Source organism: Gorilla gorilla, chromosome 9, assembly GCF_029281585.2.
Source record: "Gorilla gorilla gorilla isolate KB3781 chromosome 9, NHGRI_mGorGor1-v2.1_pri, whole genome shotgun sequence".
In the NCBI taxonomy this organism is placed as follows: Eukaryota; Metazoa; Chordata; class Mammalia; order Primates; family Hominidae; genus Gorilla; species Gorilla gorilla.
In genome coordinates this window covers 34,485,438-34,509,385 of record NC_073233.2, presented here as the reverse complement: position 1 = coordinate 34,509,385, position 23,948 = coordinate 34,485,438, and the positions used below count along the sequence as shown (strand labels likewise).

Genomic DNA, 23,948 nt, shown 5'->3' with positions numbered 1-23,948 from the left:
AGAGAAAACAAAAGAACCAATGAAACACAAAAGCCAAATGAAAAAAGATCAATACTATACTAGTGTAGTATAACTAATAAATTGAAAGTTATCTTGGAAATCTTTTAGCCCCACTCTGTTGACAATAAGACACAAAAGAGCAATGTAGGAGATTGGAGGGCTGGGGTGCAGTGGATAAGAACTGATTAAACCTTTCAAACCTAATCTGAGCAGGAGTTTAGGACTGCCTGCCCAAGAGATGTACCCTGAGAAATGGCAGGCCTATAGTTCCTATATTTGAAATTCAAAGAAGCGACATTGGGCCCTGGGTTTGCTGAGAGTGTAAATTTATCAAATATTATTCAATTTATTTTTCTAAATTCCTCAGTTGTCTCAATGAGTGTTTCCAATTGCAAAGCATCTCAGAGATGTTTTCTTGCCTCAGAATTTTCTTTATTGACTCTCAATTTGAGAAATGCAAATATATTTTAAATAAAATTTAAGCACTGTTTTGTTATAGTGCTTTTTTATATAGGCCTTTTTGTATCGAAAATAAATTTCTATGGGAAGCAGATAAATTCCAAAGTCATATACCAGTTAGGTTTTGGGTAATCCATCAGAAACAGTGCAATGAGATAAAAGAGATGATCCTACTTACATGTTCTCCTTAATGGATCCTCAGCCACTCCTTGCCTATCCCTAAAGAATCATATATTTTAAATCTAATAATTACCTAATCCAAATTCATTATTTTATCTATGAAGGCACCATGGCCTAGAAGGAAAGGTAACCTGCAAAGTAACACAGAGTTGGGATACGAACCCAGGTCTCTTGATTTCCAGTCTAAAAAATGTAAACTGCAAGAATGGCCCTGGTGTGGTACATCTGATACATGGCTAGTTTGGCTAGATTAGAGCACATTTGGTAGTTCAACACCCACCACTCACCCCTGCCACACAAACACACACACACTTCAGCTACATCCATAATCCAGTATTTTTGTCATTATATTATCATCTCTGTCTGTGCCAAGTACTGTCCGTTAAACACTTTATGAACAACCTCTAATTATCAGAAAAATCCTATTACATAGGTTCCTCAAAGTAGAAATGGCTAAAAAAAAAAAAAAAATCAGAAAATGAATTGAAGTCCAGAAGATGTGATGATAAAGTACAAAGTCCTACTTGAAATAATTCAAGTGTTTAAGCTAACTATATGGCAGAATAGGAAAAATAAAGTGTATTATTGCCTTTCTCAAAAGCTGCCTTAGCCTAGCAGTGTCTTAGTCTGGCCGTCAAACTGCTACACAATGTGGTACCAATCCACATTTCTATTCTCATTTCCCATCCTTTTAATGCAGTATTATTATGCTATGAATGCAGTAAGTTATAAATTAATGGGTTTTTCCTCACTGAGATCAGAGTGTTTAAAAACACAGAATATATAAAGTCTAAGATGGTTAGCACAGTGATAGGAAGAAAACAAACTTAAGAATACTACTTGACAGGACTGACCACCACAAGCATAGACCATGACTACAAATACAATAGGTAAGGAAGAATTTTGAAAAAGTTGAAATAAAATCCGTTTATCTCAATCCCTTGGTGACTTACATGTGATAAACTACTGTGACAATCAGGGAAATTGGTAAATAGAAGCTCGTTTAGCTTAGGTATAAAAAGCCAAAGACTTAGACAAGTTCTCTTGTAAAGTGCTAAAAGTAGGGCTAGAGAAGCAAAATTATAAAAATGGAAAATACAATTGGAAATAAGCATGACCCAATATTACAGAATTAAATAATGCTGATAGAACATAGAAACAGTAAATAAGTTGAGTCCAGATTTTTGAGAGAAGGTAGAGGGAAGTGGCGAAGGAAGAAGATGTGAAGGCCAGGGAGTGAAGAAAGAAACAAGAAAAATAGCAGGGAATAGAGATTTACTCTTCAGAGAGTCTCTGTTCATGAAAAATGTTGTACCTTTGAAGCAATCAGCATAACATGGAAATAAGGCTACCATAACCAACTGACTTTTAGGTATCATAAAATGCAAGAAAAATTTATTTCTTTCCTTTCCAATTTATACATGACCATTAATTCTCTGTTTAGAATCTTTAATGAAACTCTAAACATCCAGTTAATAAATTTCAAATATCACAATTTGCTAGCAAATGAAAAACTATATACCAAGATATGACTCAAGAAGTAAAAGTTGAAACAAAAGAATAAGAAATTGGTAATGTGGTTCTGGCCAATCTATGAGCAAAATATACATGAATAAAATGAGGTTGGATAAGAAGACTGAAGAGAAAACTGTGTGGACCCTCAGAAAGATTTGGACTCTAACTGGTAATACTCAATTTTAGGTAAAAAACCAAGTAACCCAGCATTTCCCAAAGTTAGATAGAGCATTAAACTCCTCAGGCACATTCATAATGTCCTTTGAAAACTAGGTAAGTAAAAAAGAGTTTGTCAGGGTGGAGGAAATATATGATCAAATAAGTTTGTACAATGGGTTAAACAAAGGTAAAAATGTTGTTTTTTTGCTAGAATTTTTATATGCTAGTATGCACTGAAAATCTCCAAGAGAAGGATAGATTATGCTGTGTTTTTAAAACACATTTGACCACAGAATTTTTCAAAGTTCATCTCATCAGAACTTAGGGATAATGAACAAAAACCCAATAGGTTACTGTTGTTCTTAAAATTTCCTAAGGAATGATTAAGATCATATACTGTATCCCATCAAAGACTGACCATCTACTGTACTCTATCAAATCTAAGATGATACTGATTATGAGATGCAGCATTAATTTTACATACTATAAAGAAAAGGTACTGCCAATTAAATTATAACATGTCATCAATTATAAAATGTGTCTCAATTTCAATCAATAACTTCAAAAGAAACATTTCAGAGGAATGACTTAAAGATGTGTAATCCACTTATTGCCCTAAAGATTGTCTACTCTGTAACTAGATCAAATGCTTCTCCTGAATTTTCCTTTAGCATAACGCCTGAATCTGGCACTAGACAGCACACTAAAATGCTGTTGTAGATTGCATTAGGTGTTTATTATACAGATATTGTTGAGGCTTCAAGATTCACATTTGATTATAGGTAAATAACTCCCATCTCAGAGATGCTGGAAGGATTCAGAAAAATAATATATATAAAGTACCTGAAACCTATCAGGTATTTAATATGTGACTTCTCTTCTCTTCCTCTTTTATTCAGTAATCCTTTCTAGCATTTTATCATTTTGCCAGAACATACTTGCTCTCTTAAGCCAAAATACCTTCCTGGCCTTGATTTACTTTTGTTTATTCTTCTATAAACATGAAGAACACCTAACCAATCCCTCTTTGCAAAATTCTTTATATAAATGAAATATTTTCTTTCAAATACTTTATTTTAAACAAATATGAACCTAATGAAGGAAAAGACTTTTAAAAATGTCATTTTTAATGAATTTATTAAAGTCAAATTAATGCAATGTAAAGGAATGTAAGCAAGCCACTTAATTTGTTTTTTATTAAGTAAAACGTAATGTCTAATTGGATAATGGGCTATTATTGAACAAATCAATATGCTATTATTTATGAACTAGTTTGTGTGAGGCATAACACACTTTCTCATAGACTGATAAATTAGCAAGATAAAAAGAAAAGATATTGTATTGAATATTTTTAAGAGAAAAAAAGGCATCAAACAAGGAAGAAATTAATCACAATGACACAGGGTTCACTACAGGATTCTAAAAAATAAAAATCAACATGGTAACTACAGGTCTATTCAACAGATTTTTAAAAATCTATAAAGCAAAACAAAAATGTAAATACCAAAGAACAATTAAGCAAGTTGCCAAAAGACAAAATACTTTGGTGGGATGTCAATCAGTAACACTGAGCTGACAACTGTGCCTTAATTAATCTTGAAACTGTTTCCAATTAGTTAGTATAGAACACTAGAGGCTTCATGCTGCCTATGACTCAGTACACTGACTCATCTACCAAAACTTTTCTTACACAAGAAATATCCAAGCACTCGCCAGGATGCAAGATCAAAAGGAAAGAGGGTTCACCAACCTTCTTAGTTAAAACCTTGTGATAAATTTAGATGACCGGAAGGATATGGAACAACTTTCCAGAAAGGTTTAACAGTCAGAAATAGCTTGAAAAGTTTGATTTGTTAACAAAACAATCAAAATATATTATTTTAAAATCAGTCTTGCAAATATATCTATAAAATATGCTAGCTGTTTTTTAAACTATATAGAGGATATAAATAATATAACCAACATTAAAGTGTTCAATGAACTTCACCAAGCCATATTTAAATATCTCATATTTCCTAACTCATTAAAATAGCAGTGGAAACAAAATTCAGATGTAAAGAAAAGCCTAAAATCATCATACATCTACCCCATAGAAACTTTCTTACATTTTCAGATTTAGCTTATCATGGTATAATTCAATTACAGACTTTTCTAGAATAAATCTAAAGCTTTAAATGATTCTTCAAAAAAATTACAAAACATTAATATGAAAAAGAAGACAATAACTTTTATTATACAGTTTATCTAATTCAGTTTATTAAATCACAGAGTAATAATGTAAGCAATTATATTAATAATTTTTTTAAATTTTAAATAGTTTTGAAACGCCATTGGGTTGGGAGAATGGGTAAAGGACCACAGAAATAAGGAGCAAAAGACCACTCGTTGCAGGGAAAACAAAGAAGACCCTTTATTCAGGAAATAGAATGCACAAGACGAGGTGTTCCACAGGCCAAAGCCAGTCCTAACATCCTGGAGAGTCTAGGAATCCAGTGAGAAAAATCAAAGTTAGTACCAAGTCAGTTCCCAAACAAATTACCAATAAGAGATACGTTATGTTATAGATGTCTACAAGTAATTTTTTCATGCCATATGAAAAATTTTTTAAAAATTAAATTTAAAAAATTCTGAGATGACTTACAAAGGTAAATTAGTACACAAAGTATAACAGTAAAGAAATGGAAATATGAAAGAGATGAAGGTAGCAATAAACATAGGAGGAATTTTAAAAGTATAATTAGCTAGCCATTTGGGGCCATGGATTTTTCATCCTAAAACCATGGTCTGATTTGTCTGGAACCTGGAGGAGGAGGCTCCAGCACTGGTGAACACTGCTGTGACTTATTTGAAGCCTAGATTGGCCACATTTAGATATTAAGCCAAAGTTGAGCTAACTCCTCCAACTCCTACTGAGATCCTGACAGCTATTCAGAGCCTGAAAAAAATAGTCAACAGTGCTTACACTGCTAGCTTCTAACAGCTGACAGTTAAGGAAGCTGTGCTGAATGGTTCAGTGGCCACTGAGGTGTAAATGTGGTTTTATATTGGAGCAATCATAAGTAAGCATTGCACCATTGCCTATAATGTATGACAACAAGTCTTTAACATCTGATTATATTTGACTTACTATTTCAGTGTTCTTGGATCATGTGTGATCAGACTGCTATCTGAAAAACGTGTGTCAATAAAAAGTATAATCAGTGGTATGACTGTTACTCAAAAGAAAGGACATAAAATGTTTACATCCTTTAATATAAGCAGACCACAAAATTTACCAATGAGTTTCCTAAAAACCACTACAAGAGAGAAACATAAATGGTTGCATTATTCACTATATCCACCAAAAATTACACACACGCACATATATATATCTAAACCCTGGTCATTCAAAATAAGCCTTCCTGCTACTGCACTTTGAAAAAAAAATCCTATTAGTCCTCATAAACTGATAAGACAGTAAATTACCACTTCCTCCTCCATCTCTGGAGTAAACACAATAATGAGTTTCAAAGTTGCATTACTTTTAATATTTCTCTATATAAGCTATGGAATAACAGTGAAACATGAGTATGAGTAATTCTAAGACTGCGAATATTATATGGTCCAAGTACACTGCAGTCCTTCATAAATTTTATTTCCCCCAAACTTTTTATAGGTATTAGGTGACAGAGAGGTCAAAGTCATAATCTGATATAAGAACCTGGAGTACAGCTATTTTATGTTGTTTTCTAAAGAACAGATCTATATATTTTGGCAGTAAGCTAAGTAGAAAATATTGACATACACATATGAAACCTAATGAGCCAAATGAGAATGCCTGCCTGAATTAATTAAACAAATTCTTATTGTGATCCACTACATAAAAGATTACACTTACTAGGGTTAAAATGATGAACTTGTCTCTCATCCTCCCAGAGGTTAGAGTCTATTGGGGACCACATGCAATTAAATAAATAATTATAGCAATGATAAGGACCATAATAGGCAATCAGTGCCTGCTGGAGCAGAACCTAACCTGGAAATGAAATGTCAAAAAAGGCTTTTCAAAGAAACAAATGCCTAGGCTGCTGCCTAAAGCAAGAGTTAGCTCAGAAGTTCCAGTCAGATGTCAACAGAGATCCTAATCAGTCTCCTCTATGCTCATCTTCCTAAACCGAGTCATTAAATTATGGAACTACTCAACGATCAAGATATCTTTTCTCAAGGCAAAATTCATCTAGACTCATGGTTTTAGTTTTTACTTACATGCTGATCATTCAGTTACATGACAAAAATCATTAATGCGTCTTTGTTCCCATAAGTGTTCCCTGACTTTCCTCTTCCTAAGGCATCAAATCTGGCTTTATGCTACCAGCTTCTTTCCCTATCATCCACTGCAAGGAAGGTCCTATGTTGTCAAAATAGGAACCGTTACATCAACGTAAATAATACACAGCAAAGTACAAAAGAAGAAGGATGAATTAGAATAAAACTAGCCCAGATGAGAGTAGAGGGGTAGCTTCTTCAGTAGTTTTTGAAAAAAGAATGGAACACCAGCTGCATTTGATGAAAACAAAAGACGAGAAAGGGAACAAGAGCAATACTAGAGAGTACTGCTGGGAATTAAGAGTCCCTTCATGGTTTTGAGAAATGCATAAAGAACTTGCTTCATTTTTAAATAATTGTTGTTTTAATATACTGTGTTCTTTTGACTATAAGACTCCTCAAGGACTGTATCACATGGGTTATGACTTAATAAGAATTAAATCTGGTACATCTTTGTCTCATGCTCAGACATTACCTCTGAGCTCCAAAACAGACTCTTGAAACCCTATTCTGGCTGTCTGAAAAGTATCTAAAAACATGTCCAAAAACATATGTGATCTTCTATTAAGGACAAAAAAAATAGGGTCCTTGTTCATCCTACGACAAGGCCACACACCTACCTTTACAGTTCCCTCTCTTCACTTACCATATCTAGCTCTTAACCAGATTCTGTTTATTTTATATTCAAAACCCCTCATATCTGCCCACCTCTCTCCATTTAAACTGTTACCACTCTATCTAAACTACCACCATCTCTTTCAATAAATACAATTGCTTTCTAACTGGTCTCCTTTCATCTACTGTTGCACAACCCACTCCCAGCCTACCACTTCTAATCTATTTTCCACTAGGCAATCTGAATGTTCTTTACAAAATATCTGTCTAATCTAGTTAGCCCACATCCTCTGCTCAAAATGAATTTAATGAATTTTCAATGAATTCCCACAGCTTTTAAAGACCAAATATTCTTAACATGGTCTAAGGCCTAGCATTTTCTGTTCTCCTTAACTTCATCTTTTTCCATACATCCTTGCTGTCTACACTTAGCCACACTGGGCTTTCACGTTAAATAAAAATTATAGAAATCTACTGTTTTGGGCTAAGCTCCTGCACTAGGCCCCAACACACTAGACTAAAAATCAAAATCAAAGCATTAAAGTTCCCAATCACCAAATCAAAAAGTTATCTGACTTTCCAATAAATCAGGAGAGAAAAATAATAGCCAAATTTCCAAAATAGGCCAGGCAGCAAGACAATGAAGTTCCTTCTTCAACACTTACCCAAAAATAAGTAAACTTAAGTAACCTGATATTAATAGTTATTTTTTTATTGTGCTGTTTCCCTGTTCTTGCCTTACTAGAAAAGTAACTTTGAAGTGACCAATCCACTTCTTGTTCTTTGTTTCTCTTTTCTTCGGCCCTTTTCTATCTATAAAACCAATCTCCTCTGGTCCACTCACTGTAACACTCATTCTATTTTATGGAATGAAGTGTTGTACAATTCTAGAATCATAAACAAAGCCAATTAACATCTTTAAACTAAATTTGTTTTCATTTTGTTTTTTGACATTTGGTTTCTCAAAAGTGTCCTGCTTTTTCCCATAACAGTAAAACTGCCTTTGCAAATAATATGACTGAGAGAAATCTAACATAGCTGACTTCATCTCACTTCTAACCTCATAAGTTGTCTGTATGTTCATTCCTCCGTGTAGGCCAAGCTAACTATAGGAGGAATTTAGTTTACAGTTTAAAGCAAGGATGATAATAGTCCCTGCTTAAAACTAACCTCCTCTTTGTTCAGGATGGAAACTGCCTTTGTGAAAATAATGAAAGGCCACAAGGTTAGAATTATGGTAAGGACCTAAATTCTGTTAAGCTGTAAGCATCATTAAGCAATAACTAGCCATTGTTCCCTAGCTTGCTTACTACTCAGGAGTCACAAGATTTTATTTTATTTTATCTTATTTTATTTTATTTTGCTTTGTTTTGATACAGGGTTTCAGTGTGTTAACCAGGCTGGAGTGCAGTGGTGGGATCTCAGTTCACTGCAGCCTTGACATCCCAGATCAAGCGATCCTCCCAACTCAGCCTCCCAAGTAGCTGAGACTACAGGCGTATGCCACCACGCCAGAATAATTTTTTTTTTAATTTTTTTTGTAGAGATGGGGTTTCACTATGTTGCCAAGGCTGGTCTCCAACTTCTGGGCTTAAGCAATCCTCCTGCCTCTGATTTTGTCTCTCTCTGTCTCCCAAAGTCAAAGCCTTCCCCAGTTGCTCCTTTAGATAACAGCACTATTATCAAAAACTAAGATTGATCTTTCAGATATTTTTCAGACTCGTGCATTCGGCCATACCACCTGATACCAACAGGACCGTGATTCATACCAAGGAACTGACTCAACCAGTCCTGTAACACCTGCACCCAGATACTGACTCAGCACATGAAGACAGTTTGGACAATACCATGATTTCATGCCCAGTCAATCAGCAATACCTATTCCCTAGTGCTCTGCCCACCAAATTACCCCTAAAAACCCTAGCCTCCAAACTCTTAGAGAGGCAGATTTGAGAAATATCTCCCATCCTCCTCCCAATTAAAGTGCTATGACTAAACACTATCTCTGCTACAACTACTGCTGTTCTCAGCATATTAACTTTCTGGGCATCGGGCAAGAAGAACCTATTTGGCTATAATAATGAAAGGAGTTAGCCAGCTTCAGGCATACAGTAAGGCAAGGATCCCTGGAGAACCTCCCACCTTTGTTTGGTCCAGATAAGGGAACCTGAACAGGAGCTTTGCCTAAACATGCCTGCAGCAGACTAAGTGCCCACACACCCACGGGGGAAATGGGGTGAATCGACGAGGAATTCACACCTTATACAAGTAGGGAACACAGCCCCATCAGCATGTATGTAAAATGCCCTTGTATTCAACTGTGAAGGGGGCAACCAGCAACCTGCTTTCAGGACCCCTCTTTTTGCTGAGAGCTTTCCTTTTCACCTAATAAATTCTACTCCACTCACTCTTTGATGTCCACATGGCTATTTCTTCCTGGTCATGAGACAAGAACCTAGACCTAGCTGAGCTAAGGAGCAAAAAACCCTTCATCATTTTGGGGGCTTGTCCAGAATACCTGGCAGGTGAGTAAACTGCAGATCCGAAACCTTTTGCTTTCATTTCTGAGTCCTCTCCTCCTCAGACTTTTTCTGAAGGCAGATGCAGCAACAAACTTCTGGTGAGCCAAGTAAGAATGAATGGCACAGCTACAGAGGACAGGATGCTGGAGAGTACCCCAAAAACCCCCTATCACTCTCAAGGGTTGGGAATGTCAGCCTTATTCCAAACCAGTCTTTTCTACAGTATTTTCCTTCTTTTGTTCCAGGATTATCCTGGCACTTAGCTCTTCTTTTATAATGTTAAAGATGTTGCTGCAAACTGCAGATATTACTAGGTAGAGTGAGCATTTAGCCCAGCCATCAGAAATGCCATTCAGAACAATGCGATTTCCGTCTGTTCTTAGAGGCACATCTCACACCCCCACCCCAAGGGCCACAGGCACACGCTCGGAACAGAAAGGCAAGCGGAGGCACCCATCCTCCCTGCTTCCCTCCCAGCTAGGGCGTATGGACATGTCTGCACATGCACATGCTTCATCCAACAGCCACATGGGGCAGGAATGAGCTGCAGCCACCAACTCCTGCCATGGGTCCACACAGTCTTTCCACCCCTAGCCTAGGCAAAAGGAGGGAACAATGATTAAGAGTTTCTCTCCCTGTTGGAGGAACCCATTTGCATAGAGCTAGAGGATTTTCCCTCAGGCATTTTCTCCATCCTGCATTTAAGCTGTTTTTTTCTTTTCTTTTCTAACATGGCCCTGCGAAAACAGGGAGCTTTTCTATGCAACAGTTTTGTTTTTTTTTTTTTCCTTTTGGAAAACATCTTATTAAGCCAGGACCCCAACTCACAAGACACCCTTTACTCTCCCTTGTTTGAGGAGGACTCAGCCCCACAGATTTACCTTAGCATGACTAATTCCTGCCAGTTAGGACCCCTCCCATTTCATGGATAGAGGTCATGCTAGCATCCATGGCACAGACAAGGTCTAGGGAACTCAAAGGTTACTGACAGCAGAGGAAAGGCAGCATGTGGGTAAATGTGGATAATTCCCACCTCCTGGGCCCCCTGTTAACAAGGGTGAAAAGCCACATTGGCACCCATGGTCTGCACCCTCCCAAGGCTACAGGGACTCAGGGATGTGAGGACGGCTCTTCTCTCTCTCTCTCACATAACCCGGTTATTCCCTGGGAGAAAAAAGGAACTAGGGATGACTTGTTCCCCTCTTTCTAGTTGAGTAACCAATCATCTTCAGTCTGTATTTCTCTCAAATGCCTCCTGAATCACTGGGATTCCTTTGAGGGAAAAAAAAAATCCTTACTCTGTCCTCTCTTCGCAGATGGGTAATTGTGTCCCCATACCACAGGACACTCCCCTCAGATATATCCCCCAAAGTAGGAAAAGTTAGTTTCCCCAAACCTTAAACTGCTTGGCTTAAAAGTGAGCTCAGGGGAAGGAAACCCAGAAGTCTGACATGCTGGTAAAAGAGTAAAAGTTCTTAACAGTTGGACTTCGGGCCTCCCTCTCCCTGTGCAGACCGGTTGAATAAATGATAAAATTACTGTTTGTGCCCTCTGTGAAGTCTGGATTAATGGAAAAAAGGATTTGTGAGGCTAGTCTTAGGCTGTAGCCAATCTGGTGTGCTTTTTGTGTCTTCCTGTATGGTTCCATGATAAGGAGGAATACCTTAGGATAGAATGCAAGCCTAGGACCCCATAAGCCTGTTGTTCAAGCCAACCAGCAAACTGGGCAGTAACAAACATTGCTGCAGGTTTCCATTTTGTTTTACGTCCTTGGGAGCTTGACCTTGTAACCACGTGGCAGTACCTTCTTTTGGCCTCTGCCATTTTAAAATGGTGGCCCGGGTTCAATTTTGGCATAGGGAATGAGTACTTTCCAGTTAGTATCTGTGTGACTTTTAGAATTTGCTGATTCTCTTCCCGTCTGTGAACAAATTCTAGCTTCCTTTCTTAAATCTTTATTTCTCTGAGCCACCTTTAAAGATTCTAGATTTTGTAGGAAGTGCTTACCACTTCTTTGAAAATACCTTGTACACTCACAGTTAAGCCATAACCTTAATTGAGGCTTGTTGGTTTCACCTGTGAGGTTACTTTTGGTGATGTTCAAAAGTTAGAAATATTGGCCACTTGGCATGGCTAAAGTAGGGTAATGAGGGATTTAAAAGGATTTTCTTAAAAAGCACTCAGCTTAATTTAAAGTGGATATCCAAGCTAGAGGTATATTTAAAAGGCCTTTATGTTTTACACTTCATGGATCTTGTTTTTCTGGAAAAAGGACTTTCTCTCAGTCAAATGAATTATTCTTCTCCATTTCATTTTGCTACTCTTAATGCCCACATGAGAGGCCCTAAGATAACTTCTGATAGCCTGGGACACCTGGGGAGAAACAGAGAAGGGGCCACAAACCCCATTTTGGAAAAAAAAAAAAATCCCTTGTTTTCCACATGGAACTCCAGCAATTAAAATTGGATAGATTCCTCTCAAAATCTGTTTTTGTCTTCCAGCTATACCTGTTTACTGGTCCCCAGAAACTGCATGCTTTCCTAGCCCTGCTCTTGAAGGGCACCACCCTGAGGCCAATGATCTGACTAGGAGATTAGAAAATGAAGAATCTTACAATTACTGGATCTTCTTCTGTCTGTGTCTGTATAATCATACATGTGTTATGTGTGTGATGGTTTTATAAAAAATAGCTCTAATTGATTGGCCTAAAGAAAAATAAGTGCTTAGATCCAATATTTTTTGAAAAAAAAAAAATAAAAGCTGTAATGCCTGTTAGTTCAAGTGACCTTAATCTTTGAGAAATAGAAATATTTTTGAAGACGAATGGTAAAATACAAATGTCTTCAAAATGTAAATATGTGATCTGAATTATGCAGCTCAGATACTAGGTTTGCTACATGTTTGAAGGTTACAAACTGCTTCTTTGGCTTTTGAGAACTGTTTGACTTGCCTGCTTTACAATTTGATAAGGCTTGAGGACATATGGAATTAATCACGCCCTTAACTACATTGGAAAGAGTCAGACTTTATCTGCACCTAGCACATAATTAAAACAACTTGCCAGCCTTTACACTAAAATTAAAAATTGCTAACAGTTACTGTTATAACATATAATTGAGATTATTGACAACAGATTCACCCACAAGGTGTGTAAAGAAAGTAAAATGTGTTTTTAGTAAAAGATTATCAGAAGGCATGGGAGTGTAAATTTTGGACCAGGGTTAAAGGATTGTTTATAAGATAAAGCTGAAGGTTTAAACAAAGAGTGGAAGGTTTGTAAAAATTAATCTTCCAAAAGAAATTCTATATGAGAACATATTGATTAACTTCAAAAAGGTATTATATGGTCTTTCCATAAATTGCGCATTGAAATAGAAGTACAACAAGGTTTTATTAACACACTGATCTGCTACTTAACAAAAATTTGTAAAGTGTTATAAAAGGTTTACCAAAATCTCACCTCATGGTCAAACTGGCTAAGATTGGATAAAATTATCTATAAGGTTCCACTAAAACAAAAAATTGGGGTTGACATTAATAGCAGACTAACTTAAGGGTGAAATCTGGCTTTTTCTCTCTTAAACAAGATTTTCATGTTAACAGTAAAAGATAATGAAAGGTTTTACCTTTTTTTTTTTTGAGTCATCATTTTGGCAAAAGAACTTACAGTAATCTGGAATTCTATTCCATAATATCACATGCTTTTGAACCTCTAACATATATATTTAACATATTTCCCAAAATCAAACTTCAGCTTCAAAAATTGTCTTTCCTGACCCCTAGCTTTTGGATGCTAGAGGACCCCTAGAGCATCCAAGAGAGAGGTAAACAGGATTATTTGACATGTTTAGTTATAGGGGATTGCCAAAGTGATGTTTAATCTTCCATAGGTTATATTTTAATGAATAATATTAATATGTGTTTTAAAATCATATAGGATGTCTACCATTCTAATGTCTGAGTATATGCTATCAATCATAATTAAGGTTATTATGTTATTGTAAACCACATGTATTAGTCTGTTCTCATTCTGCTAATAAAGATATACCCAAGACTGGGTAATTTATAAAGGAAAGAGGTTTAATGGACTCATAGTTCCACATGGATGGGGAGCCCACACAATCATGGCAGAAGGCAAAGGAGAAGCAAAGGCACATCTTACATGGTGGCAAGCAAGAGAGCTTGTGCAGCAGAACTCCCATTTATAAAACCATCAGATCTCGTGAGACTTACTACTATGAGAACAGTATAGAGAAAATTGCCCCCATGATTCAATTATCTCCACCTGGCCCACCCTTGACACAAGGGGGATTATTACAATTCAAGGTGAGATTTGGGTGGGGACACAGCCAAACCATATTGCTACAGAAATAAACAAATTTCTTTGTCAATAGTGTTTTTGAGGTAACTACCCTGGACATTTTGTTATTCACAGACAATTGTTGTCTAGCTTTGATCCTTTTCAAAAGATGGCTTATAATCAGATACAGTACTTTGACAGGTGCTCTTAAAGGCAGGTTTCTGATATCTTTGGAGATTGGGACACTGGAATAGAGAGAAACATACAGGACTCATGAAGAGCTGAAAGGTTCATGAATATCAAGTAGAACAAGAGTTAACAGAATGGACTGAACTAACAGAAAACTGAAGTAATCTTTTTAACCTTTTGTGCTTAAAATGTTGCTGATCCTTGTTTTGTTTTTAGAGTCAAGGAAATTTATTTTGAGCTAATTACAGCCTTTAATAATTGAGTAAGGTATACTCCTGTGAACAAAATTTGGAGGATATTTATTTCTCCCCGCCTGGCAGCTCCAGAATTTGGAAACTATTTGTGAGTATTCTTTAACTTACGGCAATATAGTTATTTGCATCTATGCAATAATAATTCATTTTCCTTTGCAACAGGACATGATTGGAGAAACTGGTTGTTTCACCAAGGTTTTGACTGGAAGGGTTTGCTTCCCTTTAAGGAATCAAGCATGGCTTGCAGAGCTAATAAAAGCCCCTTGGGAAATCTGGCCTCATATCTTGTCTACACAGTCCCTATAAAGGATTACTAACCTATGGTGAGTAAAGAATATCACTTTCTCACAGGCCCAGGAGCTCCAGGTTCTTGTGACCTCAAAAAGGGAGGAATTTACCCAACTCATAGGTATTTGAGGGTACAAACCCATGACTGGGCTCAGCTTTTAAAGGTCTTATCTGAGATTCCTTGTGGAACAGAGTTCCATTAAAGCCAACTTAGAAGCCTATGTGAAAAATAATTATTCTTGCTGCACCAATAATCTGGTCAAGTATAGGACTAAAGTTTATTTTGCCAACAACTCAGTCCTATCATGATTTGTTTTTGACAAAAATGAGGACTGGAGAAAGAAAAATTATGCTTCAAAACTTATCATACACCTGTTATTAAATTCTAATCTCATCAGTTGTTTTTAAGTTTTTGCCTACATTTTAAACTAACCCTGCTTATTCCTGTGAACCAACCAGCGATAACTGGCTGTAGCTCAGAAGAAACAAAAGGGATGGGTGATAAAAATCTGGATCAATATTCTAGTTCTGGAAAATTATCCTGCAAATCCTACCATATGATAAGAGTAAACACAGTGCCCATAACTCAAGGTTTCTTTGTTTGGAAAAATCAAGAGAGCTACCAAAGCCAAGCCCCATGCACCCAAATCTTAGCAGGTATAACTATAGCTAGCTACCAGCTATCTGAGCACATTGGCAGCCTTGGGATTTTTGAGCAGTCCTTAACCCCTTGTTTCATTTTGATATATGTCTTCTAATAACCCGAATTGTTCCTTTTTGCTTGGAGGCCATTAAACTTCAAATGGTGATGCAAATGAAACCATGCATGGACATGCCATTCTTCCCAGGACCCTTAAACTGACCTCAGGAGGAGCCCTAACTGCTGCTTTTCCAAAACAGCGCCTCCTGTCAGCAGGAAGCAGTTAAGAGAGGTCATCGTCCACTTTTTCACAACAGCAGTTGCTGAAGGAGGGAATGAAAGGGGTTAGCCAGCTTGCTTTTGACAGACAGTACCAGAAGGATCCCTGGAGAACCTCCAACCCATGTTTTGTGCAGATAAGGGAACTTGCACAGGGGCCTTGCCTAAATATGTCCACCGCCAACTAAGAGCCCACATACGCACAGGGGGAATGGGATGGAGCTACCAGGAATTTGCGCTTTATACAAATAGGGAACCCAGCCCATTGGTATATATGTAAAAAGCCCTTTTATTCAACTGTGAAGTGGGCAACTGGCAACCTGCTTTCAGGACCCCTCTTTTTGCTGAGAGCTTTCCTTTTCACCTAACAAAATCTACTACACCTACTCTCTCTTCAGTGTCCACGTGGCTATTTCTTCCTGGTCATGAGACAAGAACATGGACCTTGCTGAGCTAAGCAGCAAAAAAATCTTGAATCAACAACAGGGCCAGTTCACATGTTGTTCCGTTAGGAATGTCTTTCCTATTCTTTGAATCTGAGCTCACAAGCTTTTCCCAAACCTCCATATTAAAACAGAAGTCTGTTGGTCACTCATATAGTAATGCATACCTTTCCTTTAGAGCAGTCAACATAGTTGAAACTTTGCCTTTATTTCTGTGTATATTACTTCTGTATCCTGCATAAAAAATTACCCTAAAATTTAGTGGCTTAAACCAAATATATATTCATTATCTTATGGTTTCTATGGATCAGGAATTCAGTAGCAGCTTAACCAGGTGATTCTAACTTGGGGTCTCTTTCACAAGGTTGCGGGCTTGGTTAAGACTAGAGGATATATTCCCAAGATTGCTCAACCACTGGGTGCTGATTGTTGGTAGGAGCCTCAATTCCACTCTACATAGGCCTCTCCATGGGCTGCTTAAGCATACAATGATATGGTAGCTGTCCCACCTTGAGCAAGCAATCCAAAAGACATCATGGAAGCAGCCAAAATTTATTTTATGACTTCCCCTTTGAAGTTGCACACTATCATTTTTGCAGTATCTTATGGATTACACTGGTCAACCTAATTCAATGCAGCAGGGAACTACATTTGAGCATGATTATTAGGCAGTGATAATCAATGGAACCCATCTTGTAGACTGGCTACCATAGTGTGTTAAGAGAAATATATTTTTTTCAAAATCTTCCTCAGTTGATCAAATGCCAAGACCTAAAGTGACCACAGTAAGCCTGAAATTGTCTTGAAGGTTTTTAACACGAGTCACAGCTCCCATCTATAAGGCATCTATTCCCTGCCATTGTAGTAAAAAACGTTCCCTTTAGAGGATTCTACAATCTCCTTGCACCCTTGAACCACCATTTCTAGCCCAGCTATTCCAAGAGACATTTTAAAATCAATTTTTCTAAATATTCCAAGAAACAAAAATTTACAAAATTACGATACCCTAAGATCTTACTTTTTGTCTTTTTCTTAAATCAGATTGCTCTTAAGCCATACCCCCAGTTAGGATATTGTTCTTTATGACATATTTCAACAAATAACACCAATTAATACTTTTTACTTTGTAAGACTTAGAAACTGTAATTAAATTCCTTATGCATCATAATTCTAATATGTTTTTGGACTGCCTTCTAAGGAGATAAAAATTAAAACTCAAAAAAATGTATCTTCTTGTTAAAAATACAAACACCAATTTTGTAAGTAAGTATTAATTCAGTACTCTAAGTTCAAATAAAACATACTAAGATTATAATATAATGCAGTGGGGAAAATAGAAGATTTTGAAATTCAGTGTTCACAAACTTTTCAGGAATCTGTGGTAATGAAAACAAAACAACAAGCAGCTGTATCATATATCAAAGATGATGAAATAATTCTCCTGAAATGTATTAGTACCATAAGCTACCCCAATGTGAATTTTCAAAGGATAATTTAAAAATTCACTGTAGGGTAAATATAAACTGAGTTATAGTTTATGAAAATCTCATGGAAGAAACCCTCCACAAGACAAACTTAAAAGCAGCTGAAATTAATTAATTGATTTAACTGATTCATTTTCAAGATTATGATAAAAACAGACAGAGAGAAGAAATTATTTTCAACCAGTTTAAAACACAGAATAAGTAATATATTAAAGGTAAGGTTAAGGGACAAGAACAAATTGGATTTTATGAAATATTCAATTTTTCTCACACAAAATTATATATATTTTAATATGAAAGAAATGTAACTTAATGAAAGATACCACCCATATCACCCATACAATATAATTGTATATTATTACATATTACCATTTAAATCAGTCAAGAGACCATTATACTATTCCATTTTAAGACAATGTCTGTTGCTATGACCTTTACAGGGCAAAAAAAGAGGTTCGTTTTTACAAGTCTGGCTTCTTTGCAAGGAGACCCAAGAAGCATAACAATTAATGCTAATCATAGTGATTTCCATAGCATGGGCATTTCCCCTGGGAAAGATATTGAAACTAGAAATATATTTCACAAGGTATGCATACTTCAGGAACTACTTCTAATCTTCACTATGAGTTTTACATCACAAATGAAGCTAAAAACCTCATCAGACTTGGTTTAATGCCCCAGGTAAATAATCATTTTTTTAATCACTCTAAATTTGATTTAAAAATGAAGAATACTGTTCCACATTACAAAGGTCACCAAATTTAGAACAAGTACAACAACTAAATAGCTCAACAAGGCTAGACTTTATCACATTAATCTTTTGAAAGTAATACTTCCGATTTATCAGGATCATTAGAAGTAATCTGCTGCATATGAGACGATTCTTCCAAGACAACAAAAACTGTTAAAGTTGGCCAAAGGTGGCTCTATTAAAAGTTTATCAATTTGAACAAAAGATAAAACTGCAATCATCATCTTCACTGATTCCAATGCATTTTAGTGCATTTGGATATGTTCACAATCAAACAGAAATACAAAGATTACATTTTATGCAACACATTTACCTAACAGCAAGAAAAAAATAAGAGAAATAAACATTTACATGAGAAATATCAGGCATCTTTTGTGACTGCCTTCAAATGGCAAAAAAAAAAAAAAAATGCTTGGAAGTATAGTAGAAAGGAAGAAAAATGCTAATTTAGTTAGAAAGTATGCTGAAATTATACACTTTACCAAAACCAGTCAAGAATTCTCACTGGGGCCACAGGTGTTAACATAACCAGGCTACCAGGTAAACCTGGGCTAGAGATGGTGTGAGGAAAGAAGCTAAATGTGGACAGGAGGTTGAGATGGTAAGAAAACTTTACCACCTTGCCTCATGGCAATTTTATTTCAGGAACGTACTTGAAATTCTGTTGCCAGGTGATTCCCTGCTTCACATCTCTATCGTATTGGTCACTGTGCAAAATAGAAGCTTTCTCCTTGGGTCTAATCGACATATTGCTCTGTGCCTTCTTTCCTCTAACCTAGAAATGCTCAATGGGGGGCATTCTGAAAATGTGTTTAGACTGTAATTTAAAAAAAAAAAATGGGAGGATGCCACTAGCACTTAATGGGTGAGCTACAGGAATGGTGGATATCCTGCAATGCACAAATGCACAGCACATGCTACAAAATAAACTGATCCAAGTTCTCCATGACTTACAGTGTCTATTCATGAAGGAGAGGGGGCAGCAACAATTATCCAAGCCTAAAACAAAATGTCAGTTTTCATATCACAGAGTACTTTTTATAAGGATTTAATTAATATACACTGAATTTTCTAGAAATGTAACTATTGCATAAATCAAAAGAAACTTAACCAAGAATAGCTCTCTGCTTCAGAAAATCAAGTCATATTTAGCAATGCCATATGTCATATTTAAGTGGTCAAGTTTAAGTGTTTGTACTTATAAACAGAATAACCGTGAATGCAACATCTGCGCATGTAGACTGACACAATGTCTCATACTTTGACAATATGTACACCTCAAATCCAGTGACCTTCACCTCTCTCAGTCAGTTGCTAGACCTTTCCATCAGCTCAACGTATTCTAACTGAAATTTGAAATATTCTGTTCTTTAAAGATCCAGTCCTCACATGTATACATCTGTTTGTGTTTTCCCTTCTCTAATTTGAACAGCATGCCTTTCTTATAACACTTATTTTTTCAAATAGTATGACTATTATGGTTATGTGCATACAAACTATCCTACCTATTGAATTATAAACCCTGATATTTAAATCCATCCTCACACATATCACCTTACGCAAGGCTGCCAAGAAGGTGTGTTGGTTTTTGTTGGTTTTTTGAGACCAGGCCTCACTCTGTCACCCAGGCTGGAGTGCAGTGGTGTGATCACGGCTTACTGCAGCCTTGACCTCCAGGGCTTGTGTGATCCTCCAACCTCAGCCTCTCGAATAACTGGGACTGCAAGTGTACACCACCACATACAGCATTATTTTTTTTGTTTTGTAGAGATGGGGGTCTCACCACCTTGCCCAGGCTAATCGCGAACTCCTGAGCTCAAGCGATCCTCCCATTACAGCCTCTCGAAGGGCTGGGATTATATGCGTGAGCCACCATGCCAAGCCTGGTATGCTCTTTAAATGAAAGCCCTTTTCTCTTTTCCCCATGAATTGTGTACCCTAGCTTTTTCTCCATCAATTATAGATTTAGGTGATCAAGTTGTATTCAGTGCCTTCTTAATACTGGTATTCCACAAAATAAGCCTTTAATTATAAGACAAATCTTCTGGGCATAGTTTATCCCCTCCACATTTATTCACTCACTATTTTAGCAATCCCCAGATCCCCCAACACAATGCAAAATACACAAAAAAATTAATACATGTTTATTGAATTCAACTTTTTAAAGTTATTTTATAGCATATTTAAAAACTAATTATAAGGGGCTGAGCGCAGTGACTCACACCTGTAATCCCAGCACTTTGGGAGGCACAGACGGACAGACCACTTGAGGTCAGGAGTTCAAGATTAGCCTGGCCAACACGGTGAAATCCCATCTCTACTAAAAATATAAAAATCAGCCAGGTGTGGAGCTGCACACCTGTAGTCCCAGCTACTCGGGAGACTAAGGAGGGATAATCTCTTGAACCTGGGAGGAGGAGGTTGCAGTGAGCCAAGATCGTGCCACTGCACTCCAGCCTAGGCAAGAGAGCAAGACTCCGTCTCAAAAAAAAAAAAAAAAAAAAGTAATTTTATATGATTTGAAGATTTTTTCCCAAGTTTTATATTTAAGAAAAACAACAAACACCAATGTCAAAGTATGAGTGTGTTTTTCTTCTGCAATGTCACAAAATCACTATATAAAATGTTAAGAAAATTGGGGGAAATCTAAACAATTTCAAATATTCAAGATAACCACTTATTTATAGACATGTTGACCTAGTCTACTGAGTTGCTGTGTAAATGAATAGCATCTAAAAGATTCCTCAAGTGTTTGACAGAGGAATACCTTTGTAAGCTAACCTTGAGAATATGTTATTAGAACATGTTTCTTTCTCCATCATGTCCTATGAGGACTTTCTCCATTATGTCCTATGAGGACAAGTTGAGAAATCCAGCAACAAAAGGCCCATGTAAACAAAAAAGTTAGAAATTTAAAAAATAAAAAATAAAAGGATCCCCCAGTCTGAGTCATTAGAATAAATTAACCTAACAAAGAGGAAAACCATCGAAGGCTAATTTATACAGTATAGTGAATTTAATGTATTTGTACTCTCCTAAAACACCATTAGTACCACTTTAGATTAGACTAAAAAATTTAGTTGATGGTCAGAATATCCCAAATCACCTAAGACTAATTAAATAATAAAGTCTTAAGTACTAAATCTGAATGATCATAAAATTCATTTTATAGAATTTAGTTTCCCTACTCACACTTTTACAGCAAATCCCATATCCCTGAATTCAACAAAGGGAAAAAGAGTGATTGCATAGTTTCCACTCACTTTTCAACTTTTACGCAAAACATTGCAAAATAAAACCACAGCGAAAGATTCATATAAAATGTCCATTGTAAAAAATTTAAGTTTCTATCACTAGCATTGAAATTATTTTGAGGAAAAACTATATAAACTACAACATGTCCAATTTTTAAGAAGCTTCAAAATAAATGTATATAACATACATACATAGATTGTTGATTTTCAGCAAATAATAACACATTTACAAAACTGTACTCCCTGAATGTCTTTCTCATACAAACTCTATTTTCAATTTCTAGCATTATATTGATTAAAGCTAAATTATTATTTATATGATTATTTTAAACATTCTTATAGAATATGAATGTAGTATATAGTACCTAACAGCAACATGCATTAATCTAGAGATTATACTGTTACTTCTGGTTAATTTTTTTTCTATCCTTAACTTATTTTTCACCCAACCTATAAAACACCATTAATACATAAATAGGGAAACAAAGTTTCTGTCTTGGCTAAAACGGTTGCCATATGAAAATGCCCACAGAGCATTCAATGGAAATTTACATGCAAGAAAATCCTTCCTTCTTTTCTATTAGGCATTATAATTCATAAAATAGCTATGAAAAGATACAAGTAAGAAATCACATTCAGACTCAAGTGGGTGTTGCCTGACACTTAATTTACCAGTCTCTGAATGGTGGTAAGTCAACTAATAGGTTGAATATTAGTCCAAGGCAATGTAGCTATAAACACATGAAAAGAAACAGCAAATTTCAAATAATGTACCAAAGATGAATAATGTCATGGTTACTAAGCTGGCAAACTTTTAACTGTCGGGGTGATTTCTTTGGTATACTTTCATGTAAATAAAAGTTAACATAAAATTTTTACACAGAAAAATTTATATACTTTTATATAGATTAGTAGTTATAACAGTATTAATTGGTTCTATGTGGTAATGCTTATTCTACATAAAATAGCAATAAAATGCTTCTTTCAAATAAATTAAAGTCACTTTACAGATACAAGTTTCTAAATGAAATAAAATAATGTGTACACAGTGGATCAGCAAGTGGGTGTTTTGGAACTTAAATATGATTAACAATAGCAAGGAAAAAGTTAAGAATAAATATTAAGAAAATAGCCCAAGTACTGAAAGTATCATAAACAATTTACCTTTCACTGCAGCTTCATGGCGCCAGAAAACAAGCTTTTTCTTCAAGTCCTAGGTCCTCAACAGATACTGGATCTGTGGGCACCTTGATCTCAGACTTCCCTTCTCCAGAATTGTGAGAAATAAATGTCCATTTTTTTTTTTAAGCAACCTAGTCGTTCTAGCAGCCTGAACTCACACAGTATTTAATAAATGTCAGCTTTGTCCTATGCTTTTTACCTCTTAAATCTCCCTCAAATCTGCCCATTCTTCTCCAATGTCTCAACTATTACCACTCATTATCTTTTGTCTGGACAAAAGCCTCATAAGTAATCTGGACCAATCCAACCTCCACAGTGTAGAGAGAATTATCTTTTTAAAAAGCAGACTTAATCATCTCTCACCTCCACCTGCCTCTCCAGCCTCATCTTGCACCATCTCCCTCTTTGCATTTTCAGCACACTCACTCAGTGGCTTGCTTACAATCTTTCATTCTTACTAAGCTCCCTCCCAGCACAGAACTTTTGTACATGTTCCCTTTCCTCTTTGAAATGTTCTTTACCCTCCTCTTAACCTATTTAATTGTCTAGATTCTTTGTCCTTATGATTACTTCCCACTCAAGAAAATCTTACCACTTTAAATCCTCCTGTTCGGAGATCTAAGAGCACTATATACTCTTTCATGGCAGTGGAAATTTCATATTCACTTGAATAATTACTTGATAAATGCCCATTTCAACCACTAAATTGTAAGCTCCTTAAGGGCTAAGACCATGTCTAATTTTGTTCTATATTGCATATCCAGTACTAAATGCATTGCACCTGATATACAGTAGAAACTTAATAGACATCTTCTGAATAAATGAGAGAATGGTCTAATTTTCACACTAAAACTCAGATATAACACCTCACTGCCATTTTTTAATTTTTCCCTATCCTTGCCTCTTTTCACCCAATCATTGCCACATCTATCTCCTCAATGTCTCTTTCTGTAGGACCTTTCTTTTCATTCCTCCATTCAATAATTATTTCAACAAGTATTTATGGGGTATCTTCCACGTATCAAATGCTCTTAGCACTGAGGACACAGTGGTAAAAGTCAGACAAAAATCCCACCTTTCAAGCTAGTGTGCCATGGAGGAAGGTGGTAGAGAAGGGAGTTGGGGGAGG

The 23,948-nt window shown here is 36.2% G+C and overlaps 1 protein-coding gene and 1 pseudogene across 2 annotated transcripts in view; one reads left to right on the top strand and one right to left on the bottom strand.

The window, feature by feature from the left end:
* METTL15 (methyltransferase 15, mitochondrial 12S rRNA N4-cytidine) overlaps positions 1–23,948 on the bottom strand; it is a 225,727-nt gene that overhangs the window by 183,847 nt on the left and 17,932 nt on the right. The window lies entirely within an intron of this gene.
* On the top strand, positions 5,093–5,404 carry LOC115936272 (ATP synthase subunit g, mitochondrial-like; annotated as a pseudogene).